This window comes from Cetorhinus maximus, chromosome 10 (assembly GCF_964194155.1).
Source record: "Cetorhinus maximus chromosome 10, sCetMax3.hap1.1, whole genome shotgun sequence".
Lineage (NCBI taxonomy): Eukaryota > Metazoa > Chordata > Chondrichthyes > Lamniformes > Cetorhinidae > Cetorhinus > Cetorhinus maximus.
In genome coordinates, this window is record NC_135888.1 from 117,281,430 (window position 1) to 117,297,162 (window position 15,733).

A 15,733-nucleotide genomic window follows, 5' to 3' on the forward strand; every position below is an offset into this window, starting at 1 on the left:
ACCATTACACTTGCAATAGATTCTGAGCTTCACTACCTTGACTCATTAATCTTCAATATCTTCAATCTCTCATTTCAGAAAGAAGGTAAAAGCTAAAGCTAAAATCCAGGGCCCAATGCTGCCTTTGTAATGTAATGGGAGAGGTGAAGGAGGGAGTGGCAATGCCGAGCACAGCTCCAAGAGGAGGCCCCGCCTGAGGTCCAGGGTCAAGAGGAGCCAGAGCAAGAGAATCAGGAGGAGAGACCCATTCAATGGAGGTGATCCACCAGACCGAGGGTATACCAAAGTGCACTCTCCTATTTATAAATGCGAGACAGACAAAGCCGTGCATGTCTGCAGTTGTCCCGAGCTATGGTAGAGCACATCTGCCATATTCTTCCTGAAGACCTGATGCCCCGTGGAGTTGGATAATATCCCCTGCCAGTGACTTTAAAGGTGAGCGCCATGCTCAATTTTTTTGCCCGTGGATCTTTCCAGGGATTGAAGGGGACCTCTGTGGAACCTCGCAGTCTGCAACACATAGATGCATAAAGGAGGTCACAAATGCCCTTTACAGCAAGGCGCATCAGTATGTAAGGTTTGCTTTGGATGAAGATAGCCAGGCTGTGGGACTCACCATCTGTACAGCTATCTCAGGCTTCCCAAGAATGCAGGGTGAAATTGACTATACCCCTGTAGCTTTAAGGGCTCCATGGCAGCAGCCGCTAGTGTTTATAAACCACAAAGACCATCATTCCATCAATGTTCAACTGGTGTGTGATTATCAGGAGTACATATTGCATATCTGTGCCAGGTATACCCTGGGAGTTGCCGCAACTCATTCACCCTGAGTCACTCCCAGGTGCCTTAGATTTTCGAAGGGCCTGAATATCTGCAGGGATGGCTGCTTGGGGATAAGGGGTACCCACTGAAATGCTGGCTAATGACACCAGTGCATCGCCCTCAGTGTTGTTCAGAGGAGAGGCACAACGTTGCTCACAGTTCCACACTGTCCCTAATCAAGCAGACCATTGGCATTCTGAAGATGCGCATCAGATATTTGGACCGCTCAGGTGGCTCACTACAGTACAGTCCCAATAGGGTTTCATGCATCATCGCTGTATGTTGCACCCTTCACACCTGCCACTGCAAAGAGGTGATCCCTTACCAGATGGTGAAATGGAGGAGGTTCAGAGCTGTTTGGACAATGAAGATTAGGAGGGCCAGGAATCTGAAGAGGGCAATGAGTGTCAATTTGAAGGCAACGATGCCATAGAGAGGAAGCAAGACGTGCCTGTGACACTTTAATCATTGCCAGATTCCAGGAGGAGTAAAGGGGAAGTGGCCACAGTTCTCCTGGCCCTCAATGCCATTTCATTTCATCTCAAGGGATCTCCAACCTGTCACAAAATGAGCTAGTCCAGCTTGCATCTTCTAGCTCATGATTAACCAGACTATGATCTCTAAGAGGGTGGTGGGGTTGGGGGGTGCCAGTATGCACTCGCTCTGGGAAGAGAGTGTGCACTCAACACTGAGAATGATACAAAAATTTGCTTCAGGCAATCGCTTCCACAGAAATGAGAAACTACAGTGGGCAGTGAGATGAGGACATGGTTGGGGATCTCCTCCTCCCATCCATGTCTTGTCCTTTGGCACTCCCGCTGAGGAGACACAACTGCCGCTAATCCCTCAAGGCTGCTCAGCTGCACTCACACTGTGGTGTTTGGCGAGGAAGAAAGGTTACAAGCACAGAAATCACACAGTTCTATTAAAGGTTTTGACACATCTCCCTGACATCACACAAGGGTGCAGAAACTGTCTTCGCTGAGGTTGACATCACATGAATATGAATCTCACAGAGGGACACTACCACAGTGTGAGGGTCAATAAACCTCAAAATAAGATGATTCAAACGTTCATAATCACAATGCCTTCAGTTGACTAATCCATTCACATAATCAAATGTATTTACAAAAGTGTAATATTTTCATAGTGGTAACACACCCAGGATCCAAAAGTGATTTTAATATTTCTTAAGTTTTCCTAACCCTACTACTATGCCTGGGTGCAGTCCCAATATCTGCAGCAGAGATGGAGGTAGCCTGCTAACTGCTACATCCCGATGTCTGCGATGATCTTGGCAGACATCCTCTGGTGGTCCGAGACCTGGAGGGCCCGGCCTGATAAGGGCCTCCTGCTCAGGGACAGATGCACCCTCCTTGGTCTGAGCAGCTGGAATGGATGGGGTCACAGGCAGAGGGGACCCTGAGCAGCCGGACACCTTTGGAGTGTCCTGAGAGGAGGCCCGCCAGGGTGTCCAGCTGATAATCATCCTCCCTGTGGGTTCCCAAGGGCCCTGCCCTGACTCCTTGCAGAGATGGTGCACCTGGAGGGAGGTCAAAGTGCTTTGCACCCCTGTTGCTTACATCTTGATGGTGCCCAGCAGTATGTGTGGCCATGGAGCCAAGGGCTGAGCATAAATCCAGCAAAACCTGTTGGATCAAGGTGTCCATGGTGGTTTCCAAACTTCCCATAGTGATCTCAAGGTGCTTGTATGTCAGCACCACACATCCAACAGAATGCGGACAGACTCCTCCATCCTTCACTCTAGTCCATTGAGTGACTGCCGAATCTCAGCCTGATGCTCCGCCGCCTGTTGTTGCATTGCCATCATTGAGTTGGTGGACACTTACAGAGGATCATCATCTGACTCAGACTGAGTGGGTGGCTGGTCTCCAGGGCTGTCCCTGCCTCCGATTGCTACGGAGTGTCAGTGAGGTGTTCTCCAGTAGGTGAGCCCAAGGCTAATGTAGAACCATGTCCCACCAAAGGTGTGTGTCTGTGCGCTGGTGGAGCATGCGGGTAAGCACTGTGACCGTTCTTCCAGAGCTTCCTCTTCTGACATGGTCTGGGGATTTGGACTTATGGTAGGCTGCCTTGTGAGCGTCAGTCTGCTGGCACCTATAAGATGGAGGATAGAGTTTCAGTTGATGAGCATGAGCAATAGGATTAAAACACTGCATGCCACTTGCTGTGATTTTCATGTTGTGGTGGACTGATGGAGGTGTGATCCGTACTAGGTTGCTGAGACAATCCGATCTCCCCTTCCCCACAGAAGTGATCCCTGTCCTCCCCAGCGATCTCGGCTGCAGCCTCCTCAAACTCACCGAGGGCAATAATGTCGGCTGTGCCTCCTCCAGCCTGTGCTGTTTCCCTTCTACTGTGGGCAAGCTTGCCCTGGATGAAGGCAAAAGAAAGGCATGTGATGAGAAGGGATAGAGCAGAGTTTGGGAAAGATGCATGCCCTGTGTGCGTGGATGGAGTGTGCGCAGCATGATAGATGGGATGGATGGTGATGTGAAAGTTTCCGTGAGACAATCAGTAGCGATGTTTGTCCCCCACGAACGGTTGTGTGAGATCCCTGAAGAGAGCAGCCCTTTGGTTACATGATGCCATGATGAGAGTTTGATATTGGAGGGGGTTGAAGGATGGCATACCCTGGCAGAGCAGAGGAGATCATTCATTCTCTTCCTGCACTGGATGGCATTTCAGCTGTGGTTGCCAGCCACGCTGATGCCCCTTCAATGGCCTCCCTGGCCAGAGAGGTAAGGCTTATGTGCTTTCTGGAGCCGTCACTGAGATTAGGTCATTCCGATGCGCTCGCACTTCTCTGATCAAGGCCTGGAGAGCCTCATGGTTGGGGTGCAGCCACCTTCTTGAGGCTTGTAGCCTTCCTCTTTTGGCTCTAAGACATCTGTGTGTGTCCTGGAGTGGGTGGGCTGGAGAGAGAGAGAGATGAGTGTACTCAGCTGGCGATTAAAGGTGGCACCTGAACATTCCTCCACGCCAGGCCACAGCGGACGAACGGATCAGCTCCTGGCCTGCCAGGTGGTTCAGAGAGGAAAGCAAAATACTGCGGATGCTGGAAATCTGAAGTAAAAACAAGAAATGCTGGAAAAGCTCAGCAGATCTGGCAGCATTTGTGGAGAGAGAAAAACAGAGTTACCGTTTTGAGTCCATATGACTCTTCTTCAGATTCAGAGAGATACTCACCTGTGCATAATTAATGAGCTTCCAAGTGTGGAATCAGCTGCGATTTCCCTCCATTCTGACAGCGGGAAACATGCCTTGCCACTGGACTTAATCCATCTGCCATTGGACTTAATATCAAAAACAAAAAATTCCTCCCATGATCTTCATAGCACCTTGACATGCTTTGGGATGATTTAACCATAAATGTAAATAAATTATTTTACCTTCAGTGTTACTCTGATTCTGTAACCCATATGAAAACTTTCTTCCTATCCCTTAGGGAGCTTTATGACTCTCTTTCCCAGAATTACCGGCTTCTAGCTTTTTTTTCAGCATTATGGAATGTATTCTGGGTGGGGGACTTCAATGTCCATCACCAAGAGTGGCTCAGTAGAACCACTACTGACCAAGCTGGCTGAGTCCTAAATGACATAGCTGCTAGACTGGGTCTGTGACAGGTGGTGAAGGAATCAACAAAAGGGAAAAACATCCTTGATCTCATCCTCACCAACCTGCCTGCCGCAGATACATCTGTCCATGACTGTATCGGTAGGAGTGACCACCGCACAGTCATTGAGGATTCACATTGAGGATACCCTCCATTGTGTTGTGTAGCACTACCATTGTGCTACATAAGGTAGGGTTCAAACAGATCTAGCAACTCAAGACTGGGCATCCATGAGGTGCTGTGGGCCATCAGCAGAATTGTACTTGAACATTATCCATAACCTCATGGCCTGGCATGTCCCCCACTTTACCAGGGGATCAACTCTGGTTTAATGAAGAGTGCAGGAGGGCATGCCAGGAGCAGCACCAGGCATACCTAAAAATGAGGTGTCAACCTGGTGAAGCTATAACACAGGATTACTTGCGTGCCAAACAGCATAAGCAGCAAGTGATAGACAGAGCTAAGCGATCCCACAAATAACGGATCAGATCTAAGCTCTGCAGTCCTGCCACATCCAGCCGTGAATGGTGGTGAACAATTAAACAACTCACCGTCCTCAATGATGGAGGAGCCCAGTACATCAGTGCAAAAGATAAGGCTGAAGCATTTGCTATGATCTTCAGCCAGAAGTGCTGAGTGGATGATCCATCTGAACCTCCTCTGGAGGTCCCCAGCATCACAGATGCCAGTCTTCAGCCAATTCAGTTCACTCCACGTGATGTCAAGAAATGGCTGAAGGCATTGGATACTGCAAAGGCTATGGGCCCTGATAATATTCCAGCAATAGTACTGAAGACTTGTGCTCCAGAACTTACCGCGCTCCTATCCAAGCTGTTCCAGTGCAGCTACAATACTGGCATCTGACCCGTTATGTCGAAAATTCCCAAAGTATGTCCTGTACACAAAAAGAAGGACAAATCCAACCCGGTCAATTATCACCCAATCAGTTTACTTTCGATCATCAGTAAAGTAATAGAAGGGGTCATCAACAGTGCTATCAAGCGGTATTTGCTTAGCAATGATCTGCTCACTGACGCCCAGTTTAGGTTCCGCCAGGGCCACTCTACTCCTGACCTCATTACAGCCTTGGTTGAAACATGGACAAAAGAGCTGAACTCCCACGGTGAGGTGAGAATGACTGCCCTTTACATCAAGGCCGCCTTTGACCGAGTGCGACATCAAGGAGCCCTAGCAGAAGTGGAGTCAATGGGAATCAGGGGGAAAACTCTCCACTGGTTGGAGTCATACCGAGCACAAAGGAAGATTGTTGTGGTTGTTGGAGGTCAGTCATCTCAGCTCCAGGACATCACTGCAGGAGTTCCTCAGGGTCGTGTCCTTGGCCCCACCGTCTTCAGCTGCTTCATCAATGACCTTCCTTCCGTCATATGGTCAGAAGTGGGGATGTTCGTTGATGATTGCACAATGTCCAGCACCATTCGTGACTCCTCAGATACTGAAGCAATCCATGTCCAAATCAGAAAGACCTGGACAATATCCAGGCTTGGGCTGACAAGTGGCAAGTAACATTCGCGCCACATAATGTCAGGCAATGACCATCTCCAACAAGCGAAAATCTAACCATTGCCCCTCAACATTCAGTGGTATTACCATCACTGAATTCCCCACGACCAACATCCAGGGGGTGATCATTGACCAGAAACTGAACTGGACTAGCCATATAAATACTGTGGCTACAAGAGCAGGTCAGAGGCTAGGAATCGTGCAATGGGTAACTCACCTCCTGACCCCCCAAAACCTGTCCGGTCAGGAATGTGATGGAATACTCTCCACTTGCCTGAATGAATGCTGCTCCCACAACAGTCAAGTTGCTTGACCCTGTCCAGGACAAAGCAGCCCGCTTGATTGGCACCTCATCCACAAACATTCACTCCCTCCACCACTGATGCACAGTAGCAGCAGTGCGTATCATTAAGATGCACTGCAGGAATTCACCAAGGCACCTTAGACCGTGTCTTCCAAACCCACGACCACTACCACCTAGAAGGACAAGGGCAGCAGATAGATGGGAACACCACCTCCAACTCACTCACCATCCTGACTTGGAAATATATCACCGTTCCTTCACTGTTGCTGGGTTCAAATCCTGGAACTCCCTTCCTAACAGCACCACATGGACTGCAGCAGTTCAAGAAGGCAGCTCACCACCACCTTACAAAGACAATGAGGGATTGGCAATAAATGCTGGACCAGCCAGTGAAGCCCACAACCCATGAATGAATAAGGGTAAAAAACAACCTTGGCTCTGCCTGGAGGTCCAGAAATGGGTCATTCCTTGTTCATGTGTTTACACCTCTCCCTCTGACCTTAAGATAAACATAGGGTAACTTGTAACTGTAATTAACTCCTAACTCATTTGAATTGCATTCACTTCAGGATCATTACCAGTTTCTCAATTGGGATTTTCCATTTATCTTACACTTAACACGAACGTCCAAACTAAAAAGTTATAATCTTAAAACAATGTTATATTCAAAAACATATGAATCATGAACTAATTATTCACAGCAATATCCCATTGGAATTTGGAATCTTTGGAATTTTCCATTTTGGAGACTAAGTACAGTTGCTCATGGGTTTAACGGCGCGTTTCCCGCTGGGCAGCATGGCAGGAACTTGCACCCGATTTCACACTTGGAAGGTCATTCATTATGCATGGATGAGTAGCTCTCCAAATCACAAGGTGGGGCAGGAACTGATTTGTCTGCCCCACCATTACCCAATGGGGTTGACTGTCTGGGCACCAGTTGCGGCAGAAAATCAGGTAGAGTTGCAAGAGGTAGTCAGCTGACTAAAGCTGTCTGATATGTGGCTCTGACATGCGAGCGCCTTAAGGTTTCCATGAGAAGGGTGGCAGCTACCTTGGAGACCTTTGTCTAGCTGATTCTGCCAGATTTGCACTCAGACCCTCACTCCATCACTGTAGGCATAGGTGGGATCCATCCATGGCTAGGCGAGAGGCGGGGTGGGGGGAACCTTGACCTCCCTCCAGGAGCCCCTTCTCTGCAGCAAGTTAGGCAGAGGCCCTCATAGGGAGGAGGACCAGCAGCTGGAGACCCTGGTGCCATCTACCCAGGTGGAGTCTTCAACCAATCCCAATCCCCTGTGCCTGTGACCCCATCACCTCCAGATGTACAGGCCAAAAAGTGTACACCTGCCCCACAGGACACCCAAGGCAGGCTGGGGCCCTCCAGGTTTCAGTTCTCTAGAGGGTGCCCAAAGTCAAAGACAACAGGGTGTACCAGTCAGCAGGCTGCCAACACCTCTGCTGCGGTTGTCGGGGATGCACCAAGACGTAGCGGTAGGGTTAGAAAGATTAAGAAACTCTGACATCACTTCTGGGTCACGGATGTTCACTCATGTACCTTTGTAAATACATTTGCTGTTCATGAGAATGATCTTGTCATTTGAAAGTATAGTGCACTTGCATCTATGTGCCCTCTTACTGCGAGGGTGAGCTATGCTCTCACTCATGATCACCTCCCTTTGCGAGTCTCTCATTCATGTGATGTGTAGCTGAGTCATGATAGCTACTGGACCCCTGTGTTATGTCAGGGAGATGTGTTAAACTCTTTACTGGAAGAGTCTGCAAAAATGTGTTAATAACCTATACTCCTTACAAGAGTTAGGCATGGTCTAGCAACGCCTTCTTTCTTGTTGGACAGGACACATACTGCTGTAGAAAATTCTCCTGAACACTCTAGGAACTCTTGCCTCTCTTTGACCTTTAGAATGGGATAGTGGTAGCATATCACTGTCGGTGTCTGCATGCTCATGAGGACCGTCCCCATCTTAAGGCTGTCTGCACTGTCACACAGAGGACAACACCCCAGGAGAGCTTTAAATACCCCCCTCTGTATTTCAGGGAGCTCTCCCATTCCTTCATGACTGTTGATAACACAGTCTCCTTGCCTCCCACCAAACCCATGAGCCTGTGCAACCCTTCCCTCATATGCAACCCTTTCCCCTCCTCCACAGATCTCTGTGCAACCCATCCTTCTTGTGCCACACTAACACAAGCCAACCATTCACCCTTCATATTCCGGGGTCTGCGTCCATCCCCTCCTGTTCATACAGTTCAATTCCCATCCACTCTCTATGTCTACGTTCTAGTCTTCCATGTCAGGCTTCAGTTTCCCCACCCTCGGTCTTCCGCCTGCCATTGTCCTTCCCCACTCCAACCCCATGTCTCTGTAATCCTTTCCTCCCCACCCACCTCAACACCACTGTAGCCCAATTTCCCTCATATCCCTGTAATCCTTCCCCCCTGCCTTGGCCGCAATGCTGGTCTCTGTCTCAGAGTGCAGCCCTGCCTGAGTCCCACAAAACATACCTCCCTGGAGTATGGAGGAAGCCAGTGAGCAGACGGACTCTACACCCCCACCAGTGTGGCATCTCACTGTTATTGTTGAGAACCTGGAGCAGCACTGCTGGAGGTAGGCTTTGAATGTTGCACTCACCTTAAGTCACAAGTGATGTGAGGGCAGGCAACTGCACACCACTCATTTACATACGTGAATTAAACCAGTCTAATTTCCTGCTGACGTGGCACAAGGTTGGGAGGTGGATTGTGATTCCTGCGCGCAGCGTTTTTAATGAGTATTCATGACATCGTAATGCAAATGGAATCCTCGCCATGGGTCAGCAGGAAACCCAACCGGCCATCAGCCCACCATGAAAGTGGCGAGGGAGAAAATTCCAAACTGATTTCCAACCGGCAGAAATCCCATTTTTGGTCTACTTGAATTTTCTACCCCCACCTGCTACAAAACCCATCACAGGCAGGACCAGAAAATTCCATCCATCTTTGTATCATCAGCAAATTTGGCTACTAAACCGCCTGTCTCTTCATCTAAGTCATTAATCTATATTGAAAATAGCTGTGGTCCCAGCACTGATTCTTGCAACAATTCACTTGTTACAGTTTGACAACATGAAAATGATCCACTTATCCCATCTCTATTTCCTGTCTTTTTTTCCCTACTTCACTTGCTGGTGCACTCTTATGCTTGTATGCGCTGTCCCTTCCTATCACACTCTGGTTATCATTGATCACATTGCTACCCTGCACTATTGCCATATTCTTTCTTCAACTTTTCAAATCTCCCCTCACGTGGACCCTCCCCCCACTATTTAGTTTAAAGCCCTCTCTACAGCTCTCGTTACCAGTATACGATTTGCCAGGACACTGGTTCCATTGTGGTTCATGTAAAGGCCGCTCCAATGTTATAGCTCCCTTTTTCCCCCAGTATTGCTGCCAGTGCCCCATGAATCAAAACCCACTTATCCCATACTAATCTTTGAGCACCACACTCAACTTTTTTATCATATTTACCCTATGCCAATTTGCTTGAGGCCCAAATAGTAGCCTGGAGATTATTACTGTTACCTTTGTGATTCTGCTTTTAAAATTTAGTCCCCAGCTACTCATACTCACTCAGCAGAACCTTTTTTTTATATAAAAGTCCTTCCTACATTATTGGTACCCACGTGGACTTCAACTGAATCCTTCCCCTCCCATTCCAAGTTCCTCTCCAGCCTTGAGGAGGGATCCTTAACCCTGGTACTAGGCAGCTAACACAGCCTTCATGGCTCACACTCTTGGCTGCAGAGAACAGTATCTACCCCCAGAATTATACTGCCCCCTATTACAACTACAATACTTTTAATTCCCCCCACTTGAATGGCTCCCTGCATCAGTGCCGTGCTAAATTTTCTCATCATTCCTGCAGTTGCCACAAAGGTTGCAAGAACCTTGAAGCTGTTGGACAATTGCAAGGATCCCTATATCTGTCTTGGCACACCCTCTTGTCCCTGATCATGGACTGCCTCCTAGAACAAAATTCTAACTTACTTTTCCCCTCCCTGATAAATCAAAGAAGTTTAGACTCCAACTCATCAACTCTGAGTTGAAGTTCCTCAAGTTGCAAACACTTATGTGGCTGCCATGGATCACACAGGTTCCATCAGTGCCAACATGCTACAGCTGCAATACATCACTAGCCCTGCCATCTTTACTGTGTTTAATTTAACTAATTGGGTTTAAAGTTTAAAATTATCACTCAACTGCTGTCTGTAGTTGTACCAAGTAGTTTAACTAGTTCAGATATAAATTGAATGCAATACTTATATCTCCCAAGTACCAGTTTAAACTACTGCCTACATTTCAAGGGATAAAATCTTTAAAAACTACCAATCTCCTACCTGCTCATCCAATTAAAGCCTTGAAGACTCACCAGCTTCTGAAGTCTGAAAAATAAGATATAAAAAACAGCATCTCCTTCCCCCTCTGCAGAGAATTCCCACCTACACCAAATTCCAAAGTTAACACTTGTATCTCAAACTCTGTGCACTCACACTCTGTGAAATCTTGGCCCATTACAACAAGCAGCAGACCATCAGCTCCCGGGAGATCCAGATCACTATGCGCCTGCTGCTGCCCAGGGAACCAGCCAAGCATGCCATGTCAGAGGGCACAAAGGCAGTGACCAAGTACACCAGCTCAAAATAAAACCCTTTGATGTACTAAAATAAAATGATAATAAACAGAAAAAGGCAGGCTCTTATAAGAGCCGTTCAAAAAGAAACCTGCCTACTTTTATAGAGAGCTGATGACTCACACCCAAGTTGCAACTGCTAAATCAGCTTCGTGCTACAGTGATTAACATCTATTCACTTTCAGTTGATGTACAGATAATTGCCACTGCCAGGCAGTTTCTGTTAACTGGGCTCCTTAATTAGCTTGCAATTTTAAAGTTCTAAGTTAGATTCTGACTGCTAATCTAAATTACAGCTTGAGAAAAATTTATCAGAGATTCCCCCACCTGCTCCAAATTCCAAAGGTACCTCGGTGCATCAGGCCTCATCACACTCTGCGTTCAAACACTCAATCTTAAATTGTGTCCATTTTTATCCTGACAATGACAGGATTAAAATGATGTCTCACCTCAGCTATCCCCTGAGCATATTTAGCATTATTGCAGTGCAAAACAAGATATTTTGAAAGAAATCTCAGAACTGCAGCAGATCATTTTTTGCTGCATTATCTTCTGCATTAATACCGTGGACTTATTTTGTATTCTCTTTATATCTGCTATGCACAGTGCACAAGATCCCAATGTAATATAAAACAATCACTTGCATTAAAAACTGCAAGGCTTCTACAGACAGATCTTTGTACCACCATAACAGCTTGAATATTCATGATGGTTTGTAGTTTGTAATTTTCTCTTTTTTTTTCACTGCAAGATTTTGGGTTGGCTTGATCATGATCCTCTTTTAGATGAGACAGTGGGGTATGGTAGAATCAGTTTAGATAAAGGGGAAATGTGGTGCATATGGGGGAAGCACATGGAATGATGAGTACTCATTACAGCATCACCTCTCTATGTCTTCCTTTCTATTCAATAATTATAATGGTATTCAGTGATTCTTGTATATCTACTTTAATGTATCAATTACACCATGGAGATATCAATAAGCAGAGTCTCCCGCAGCATGTTTACTCCCATGGTGCTAAGGATTGTAACAACTTTTGGGAAAACATGCTTTCCTGTCCCTGCTAATGATTTGTTTGAGCAAATATTGAATATTATAGAATTTACAAAATTTGAGGGACATCTGAATTTTGGCTGAAAATGGTTGATTTTGCAATGTCAGAGCCAGCTGGTGATGTGAACCCTTGGTAAAGATAAGCGGGAATAAGCAAATTGGGTGTCCGATTGGAAGTCGCAGATCACCCTTCATCACAATCTGAAAGGTTAACTCTGTTTCTCTCCACAGATGCTGCCTGACATGCTGCGTATTTCCAGAATTTTCTATGTTTTTATTTCAGATTTCCAGCATATGCAGTTTTTTGCTTTTCTATGAAAAATTATATCATTTTTATTTTGGGAGATATCTGACAGACACAGAAATCCTTCATTATGGTTAAGCTTCTTCAAACTACTGAAAGATCCAACAGTCTCCGGAACTATGTGCACACATTCTCCACTTGTATAAGTTCATTGAGCTTAGTTGCAGCTTTACAAGAGGAGCCTTGAAATATACAAAGGAGCATTTCTGGATTTTAATGAAGTAAGAGTGCGCAACTCATGCATACAGAACACTTGTAAGCTTCTAGTTGCCTGTTCTAACAAAACCAGTTTATCATTCGTCAGGTAGTAGGGTATGTGGAGCTCACTAGAAAGAATGAGAGCTTCAGTGATATGACTATTCCTCCAGGCCCACTAATGAGCCAGATTGGCTTGTCAATCAGCAGTGATGCCCTAGAGTATTTTAGTGGTTGACAGATTCCAATCAATCATTGACAAATACATCACCGTGGCTTGAAAAAGTCTCTGATCACCTGCCTCCATGGAGGATAATGATTAATGTTTACAAACCCCTCCTACAGCTTGATCCTGACTATCTCATGGAACTAATGATGGGGTATGGTAAGTTCTGATAGTTGTTTGGAAATGAAGACCCAAACCAAGACAGACTCCTTCAGAGTTTTATTGCTTATCATAAAACTCTCCACAGCCCACTCTAGTCTGTTATCCCTTTTATACAACCAAATGGGCACTTAGTTAAACAGCCTAATAATTAGCAGTTGAACTTCTTTAACTGCTTCCTTCCCTAACAGATTCCCCTCTTAAAAAGAAAGCAACCCTTAAGTTTATATAAATCACAAAAAAAAATGGTAATAACAAACATCAATATATACCTTTTCATTCAATAAATTGACCTTATTCCCTGCCTTAAAAAAAAGAACACATGTAAAGATATGTCCACACAAGGGTAGTTTTTTTTTCTTAAAGTAAAAGACATCCCTCTTTGAGTATCTTTAGCAACTTCTTGGAGCTCACTCCTCTTTTGGTGAAGCAGTCAGATAATTGGTAGCTGCTATCAATCCATTTGATCTTGGCAATCTCCCTATTCTCAAGCGTATGTTGTAAGCTTGCAATGTCAATCCGCAATCTCTTCTCATTAATGCACTTCGTAGGGTGAACATTTTCCCAAAGTGACTTATTATCTATAAGACATTTGATAGGTACCATTGCTGAATACCCTTTTCCATTTAAAACTTCTGCCAGTATCTTTGATATAAAGGATGCCATATCTACCACCTCAAGGGCGAGAGTCTTCACTGCTAACATACTCTTTACAACTCTTCATATCTTTTTAGATTCCCATGCCAAAGGGCAGCATTTGCCTTCCCCGCCCCCCCATGAGAAATATTATAAATTCTCCCGCACTTGAAAATCTATCACATAGATTTGCATAAGGTGCATCACTGAACATAATCAGTTTCATTTTTCTGACATCACCCAAAGAAGGGAATTTCAAAACACACTGCTCCATTTTTAATTTTGTCAATGTTTTGTTTGCCCGAACAATTTCTTCAACCTTGGGATCGTTGATTTTAGTGCTCAATTCCAAAACGTCAAAACTGACGTCTGGCCTGATTTGTTTGCCTAGCCATTTGAGTTGCCCAACTAGACTTCTGAGTTCCTCTTTTTCTGTTTCAGAAGCCACTGTATATTTCCGGGAGGCCCTACCGCGAGTAATTGCAATGGGATTGACGTTCTCTAAATAGGATTGCTGGTGTAAACAGACGTATGATCCGCTCTGCCTGATTTACAATCCAAAGTACTTAAATGCACCAGAAGCCTGACTTCCAATTTTAAAATCCATTGTGAGCCCATTAATGGCAACTGTTTCAAATTTGCTACATCCACCCCACAAAAAAATCATCTACTTGCATCATAAATATGCCTGCAAGTTTCCCTCCACGATGTCAATAAAACATCGCCGGGTCTGCTCCCAACTGAAGACAGCCCAACTTTAACAAAACTGACCTCACTGAGAAATACCAAACTCAGGAGGCATCATTTAAACCGTATACACATTTATTTAGCTTCCAGAGAGTCCCTTCTGTGCTTGGCACCTCTTCTGGTGGACAAAGAAAAACTTTGGAGTTGGTGTCCCTGCAAATAAGCAGCTTTAATATCAATGGACTTACATTCCCAAGCATTTGTAGCTAATAGAGCTAAAAAGATCTTCAGCATAACTTTCCCTGCCATGGGTGAATCTACTCTTATATCCTGGTCACCCAATTTTTCTTCAAACCCTCGTGCCACTAGCCTGGGTTTAGCTTTATAAGTTCCATCAGGAAGTGCCTTTTCCGTGCATATTTATCTATGAGACAGAGCTGGTTGTCCCCCATCTGGCACCTCTGTGTGTACCCCAAATTCTTTCCAACTATGCAGTTCTTGATGTTTGGCATCCTTTATTAATTTATCATTAATTCGTTTGAAGCTACTAAGACTTCGATCACATGGGCTTCTGCTCCTTGTAACATTACCAGTCTGTGCCATATTCCTTGACCTTGTTAAGCTACGCCCTCTATCCTGCCTTCTATCACACTCCGGACTGTCACTGTTTGATATCCCTCTCCCATTTATAGATGTTCTTTTAACAGTTCGCGATCTCTTCCTAGAGGCATGTACATTCCCAGACCCACTGTCTGAACTGATACAAAAATAGAAGGCATGGAAACGCAGTACTTCATGTTTCCAATCCATAGGCCTAACCTCCTGTCCTTTGTCTCGTGCATTTAACCAGTTTTTATATTTTCCAGTGGCCTTCCCTGCTCTAGCTACAATAGTCGCATCCTGCCATTGACTGGCCCCTACCGGAAAGTATGTAACATTAGTGCTAGCTTTCGGCAGTTGTCCTCTGGGACAAATCTCTTCATCTTCTTTGTCCAAATTACTGTCTCCATCTTCAGATACCCTGTCAACTTCAGCTACCTGGTCCTCAAAATCATGCAACATATGGGTATGAAAAGTATATGGTTCCTCATCCCTTTCTACAACACTAGTCCGCGCCAACTAACCTTGATGAGTGTACCCAAATAGTCCGGTTCTCATGTTGTAAAATGACTATTTTATCATCTTTACCCTTAATCTTTCCCGGGCCTTGCCACTCATTAAGCCCTTCTCTTTTATAATATACCATGTCTCCCTGATTGAAAGTCGTTTCCGATGGTTGTACATTGTGTCTTAGAGCTTGTTGAATTCTTTCTGAAACTTCGGCTTTAAGGAACGCTCTTACAACTATCATAACCTATAATTCTCTCTTTGAGATGCGACTCTAAATTCAGGAATCAGACCACCAGTCGAGGTTTTGCATTAAACTAAATTAAACCCTTTATTAATTTACACAGGTTAAAATATATATACACATGGCTTCAAATTACTACTATCATAA